The sequence below is a fragment of the Urtica dioica genome, chromosome 5, assembly GCF_054948205.1.
Source record: "Urtica dioica subsp. dioica isolate 48M chromosome 5, U.dioica_male_clone48M_v1_H2, whole genome shotgun sequence".
Classification (NCBI taxonomy): Eukaryota; Viridiplantae; Streptophyta; class Magnoliopsida; order Rosales; family Urticaceae; genus Urtica; species Urtica dioica.
In genome coordinates, this window is record NC_142760.1 from 28892003 (window position 1) to 28898002 (window position 6000).

Sequence of the window (6000 nt, forward strand, 5' to 3'; positions counted from 1 at the left end):
AACAAATTTGCGATTAGACAATTTGTTCATCATATAAATACGGTATTATTAAATAATAGTTATATATGTACCCATTGTTCTGTTGTGGCATGGTGAGCGACGTGGATACTGTGAACGGGGCTGAGCTCGTGTCTTCAATACTCATACGATCAAACGCGTCAATAGAGCACAGGACTAGTGGGAGGAATTCTGCAATTTGTTGGACGTGGCATGTCACCATTTTGTTATGAGGCTTGTTGCTTGACATAGAATCATAGATTGTAATGGACCGTTCTCGAATCGATACAACCAGAAGCAACCAGTGCGTCCTATCCTTGAAACAACAGGGCAAATAGACGTGATCGACGTCTACCCAGGGCCAAGAGTGTGTCAAGGACTTGTTGGTCGCGGTTATGTAATCATAGATCCGAGACTGCCTTGACCAATTAAACTTGTCCTTGTCTTTGCATTTCATCCAAGCGTCATACCCAAGGAGGCAATAGGTGACAAAGAAAGCCGGCATAATTGTGAACGACTTTTGCAATTTTCCAGTCATTCTCTTCTTCCGGAGGTAGTAAGAGATGATATCAACATGCTGTCACAAAATATTGAGGGATTAATATTAGAGAACAAAGAGCTTTTAAGTCACAGATGTCAACAGTTGACTTCAATTGTTGACAAAGATGTCAACAATTGACGTACAGTTGACGTCAATTGATGACATTGATGTCAACAATTGACGTCAACTGTTGACACAGATGTCAACAATTGACGTCAACTGTTGACATTGATGTCAACAGTTGACGTCAATTGTTGACATCTGTGTCAACAAACAGAAAGAAATCGCAGATGTCAACAGTTGATGTCAAATGTTGACATCAATGTCAACAGTTGACGTCAATTGTTGACACCTATGTCAACAGTTGACGTCAATTGTTGACACCAATGTCTAGACTTCAAAACCATTGAAAAACAACAGTAGAGTTGAATTGTTGTACCTGATCGCTAAGCCATTCTTCTTCGGTCCAGAGGTTACGGAAAAATGTCTTTGATCTAATTTCAACTTCTGTGAAATTCCATCCCCATGGCAATTTATCTTCCAGTGCCTCGTACCAACGTTGTTCATCATCTTTCTTCTTCAACAATCCAAACTTCAGCCATGTCTCCATTACAGTGATGTCCTCAAGATTTGATGGAGTAAAAGGAGGAGTCAATGGATTTTTGAATGGACGCGAAATTCCTTTCGTAAACTTCGCGAACGGCCTCGGAATGGGTGTAGGAGTGTACCTATCCGGCGGTCGAGTGATTCTCACAGGTCTTTGCGGTGAATCGTCTATGTTAATCGGAATCATCTTCCATGAATCCCGATTCTCCTTATCCTTTGCGGCATTTAACACGTCCTCCATTTCCTCGCGGGTTTGTCCCTCAGGAACCGAGCCTACATAGATAACTTGACTATCATCATACATCTCATCTTCAAACTGCTCACAATCTAATTCTAGAAGGCGGGCTCTCGATTGGGACTCTGTTAGTTCTTGACTTGATTCTAACTGGCTGTCTTTGATCAACCCTGAATTTAAAAAGATGAATGTCAACAATTGACATCAACTGTGGACATCAATGTCAACAATTGACGTCAACAATTGATGTCAACTGTTGACGTCAATTGTTGACATTGATGAACATAGATAGACCATAAACCACAAACCAAAAACTTCATAAAAGACAAACCAGAAACTTTTCATCAAACACAAACCAAAAACTTCATAAAAGACAAACCAAAAACTTTTCATAAAACACAAACCAAACTCGACTCTTCAACCAATAATACCTTCTTGAGTCTCTTGTGTATCTCTTATGTCATCTCCTATGCTGACAACCGGCTCAACATCTCCATCTTCTTCTTTGTCTTTTTTTCTCTTTTCAGCCTCTTCCTCATCACCGTCTTTCTCGGTCGAATCTTCTGGATCCTGTAGCTCTTCAGGTTGTGCATCTTGGACAGCTCCCGGTATCCTCTTGGCCAGCTCCATCAACTTTTCATTCACACATCTAGTGAATTCTTTGAAGCTCTGTTCCATCTCCGTCTTGAACGCCGCGAACTCTGTCCTTATATGGGTGACAGAGGCTTCAACGGCCATCAACCGAGCCTATGTTAAAAGTAGACGTAAGCCAATGTTTTCTATTGACATCAACTGTTGACATCAACCGAGCCTATGTTAAAGAGTAAATCATGTATGAAAGATTTACAAACCTCAGAGTTTTCTCCGATGCCGGACGTATGTGTTGTATACGGAGTGGATGTGCCTCCACTTGATTCCACCGGTGCCTGTCAAAATTAATGTCAACAAAGGTTAGGCAACTCTCATAAATCACAGATGTCAACAGTTGACGTCAACTGCTGACATCATTGTCAACAAATAGAAATGTCATAAATCACAGATATCAACAGTTGACATCAATTGTTGACATTGATGTCAACAATTGACGTCAACTGTTGACATTAATGTCAACAATCAGAAATGCCATAAATCACAGATGTCAACAGTTGACGTCAATTGTTGACATTGATGTCAACAATTCGTCAATTGTTGACATTGATGTCAACAATTGATGTCAACTGTTGACATTGATGTCAACGGTTGACGTCAACTGTTGACATCTGTGATTTATGACATTTCTGTTTGTTGACAATGATGTCAACAGTTGACGTCAACTGTTGACATCGATATCAACGATTGACGTCAACTGTTGACATCGATGTCAACGATTGACGTCAACTGTTGACATCAATGTCAACGATTGACGTTAAAACCATAAAAAAACACATAATCAAGATTAATCGATTACCTTCTGTTTCAGCTTCGGTTGGCTCGGCTTCTTCATTGTCTTCAAGCTAACCTCTTCTCCTCCCATTGGCTTGAACACAAAGTTCTCAGATTGCCACGAAATGGTTGAGAACGTGTTGTCAACGACATGAGTCGTTGATTTCCACCGACGCATGAGAGGTACAGCGGTATCAGACAATCTCTCGCAATACGAGAGTGTCGAGAAGACGGGCATGGTTTCGTACGCCCAAATTTGAAGTGGGTACATGAAAGAAGGAAGGTTTATCTTCGCCTTGGAATCCTTCTTCTCCACATTCTTCACGTACTTACGGCAGTTTTCAACGAAGAACTTCCAAACCACATTGCCCCACGGGTACGAGTTAAACTGGTCCAAGTCCTCTACCAATTTAACGTACGACCAATCTCGAATGGTCGTACCCAAAGGGGCACCGAGAAGTACGTTGAAGAGAAAATGAAGCAGCAAGAGCTTGACTCGCTTCTCATGCGGCCACCCTTGCGATTCCACCAATTTTGTTGTAAGCACGACGCGACTGTTGGTCGTCCCCTTGGAGAACAATTCACTGAACAGTCCACCTTCGGCCGGCTCGGTATAATCCAAGGCTGGGACGTCTCCATGGCGCAGCCCTAAGATAGAACAAAAATCCTCTCTTGTGAACGCCCGCGGTTCTCCCCCGAGCTCAATAAGGAGAGTATCTTCCCTCTCTTCTTCACCGACAAAGTAACCGACCCTCATCAATAAATGGTTAATTATCTTAGAGGATCGGGTGACCTTCGGGACATCCAGAAATTGGCCAAAACAAGAGTTGCTGAACATAGCCTTCACTTCTGGACCCATAGCCGCTGATTTATCGAACGTCTCCAACGTCCCATAAAAACTGATATTATGATCAACCACATTTGATTCACAAATGTACCTCCTCCACCCCTGAATACCGAGCACAATTTCACACAATTTCAAACACAATTTCAACCAATTTCAAACACAATTTCACACAATTTCAAACACAATTTCCGAGCACAATTTCACACAAATTCCGAGAACAATTTCACACACTTTCAAACACAATTTCCGACCATAATCAAAGATTTTGTAACACATCAATTCACTACCACACCAGAATTCATTCACTACCCAACATAATTAATTCACTACCCAAAACCAATAAATCTAAGAGATCTAAACCGGTGAGTTTACCTGGTCCGTATCAGAGGTGAGTTTCAGGCCACGGCGGGGCTTCTTCGTAGCCTTCTTCGAGTTCAACTTGGGCGAAGCACTCATTTTCCTTTTTCGGGCCGGAGAAGTGTTTGGCGTGGTCGCTCCGGACGCCTCCGGTTGTTTGAGCCCTATCATCCTAGGACTCTTTCGCGTTGTGGGTTCGAAAATAGGATTGGGTGGGTCAGACATGGCGACTTGAGGAATTGGTCGAGTGAAATCGAGTTCGGGCAAGGGTTTCGGTCGCGATTGTGGGTGAGTTTGAATAAGAGAGAGAGAGAGAGAGTGAGTGAGACTGGTCGCGATTGTGGGTGAGTTTGAATAAGAGAGAGAGAGAGAGAGAGAGAGAGAGAGAGAGAGAGAGAGAGAGAGAGAGAGAGAGAGAGAGAGAGAGAGTGAGTGAGTGAGAGGCGATTCAGGGAGAGAGAGTCGCGAGGTCTGGGTGAGTTCGAATGAGAGAGAGAGAGAGAGGCGATTCAGGGTGAGAGAGAGAGGCGATTCTGGCTAGGTGAGTTCGAATGAGAGAGAGAGAGAGTAAATGGTAAATGGTTTACACGGTTAGAGAGAGAGAGAGATATATAAATAATTATGAATAAAAAAGAGATAAAAAATAGAAATTTTATTTTGGAATGATATTAAATGAGGTTGGTGTGAAATTGAAAGAAAAAATAAAGTTGAGGGTAAATTTGGTTTTTCACTTTTGAGGAAGTTGTATTTTTGGCCAAAGTTATAGTTTGGTGGATTTTTGGAAAAAAGTATTGAAATGGTTGTAGTTTGAGCAATTTCTCATGAAAATACCTTAAATTATTAGCATTTTCTTTTTTTGCAAATAAACAAATATTTTTCGGTAGAAACCAAGTTGAGGTTTATAATATTTTTTTCTTTTTGCATATACAAATCGATCTGTCTTAAAGTTCCCACAAATTACTCCTTGCTTAATGTTTGCCATGAGAGCAGACAAAATACTTTTGTAAAGCAAAAGTGAGAATCGTTTAAAAGAAATTTCACAAAGTAATGTACTAATAAGTTACACAGAAATGTTGATATCTCAAAAGTTATTATATACAATAGACTTTTTATATTTAAGAATAAAAGGTTATTAGCGGTATTTTTTAACTCTATTTTTAAACATACTTGTTTTTTATATATATCTCATCATGTGGTCTCTCTTTCATTTTGAAAAGTCCAATAATAAATATTTTTTTTTTGTATGTTTTTGGTTAGTTTTGACGCATCGAAAGCCATCGAAATCCGTTAGAAGCCGGGAAAAAAGCTGGGGGCATCGAAATCCGGAGAATTATCCGATGAAATAATTCAATGTGTTACTCTATAATCTTCAAAGTGTGTTCAAAATATCCGAAAATATGTATAAGAAAATACAAGTAAAAAAAAAGCTACTAGTACGAATAAATAATGTTAAATGCGAGTATTATAATTTTTAACTGAAAATAGATATAATATCAGAGATGAAACGTGAATACAATAAATTGAGTGTAAAAATTGAATTGATAATGAAAACAAAAATGAAGTAATTGAACGTAAGGGCATTTTAATATGAAATAGTGTCAAAATAAGTGGATTGTGGCATGGTACGACGCCGATGATCTTTTTTGTAATTTTTTACGTACGAAACATTTCTATGTATGTTAGTGAGGCTACTTAGTAAAATTTGTCATGTTAAATTAGAAACCTCCCACCAAGTCGATCATCAAAGATTAATCAGAGTAAAATGACCTCTAACTTAGGCGATATTGTGTTTTAATTAGGAGTTTGAAGTGAGAAAGAGCTCCAACCCATTTTAAGTATATTACTATTTAGTTTTGTGAAATAGTGTATATCACTATCTAAAATAAAATTAAAAAAAAAAAATTAATGCATAACTAATAAATTTGGTGAGATGGCTAAACACTAAAATGGCTAATACTATCTATTCAAGTTTCTTATAAGTTTATTAGCTTTTCT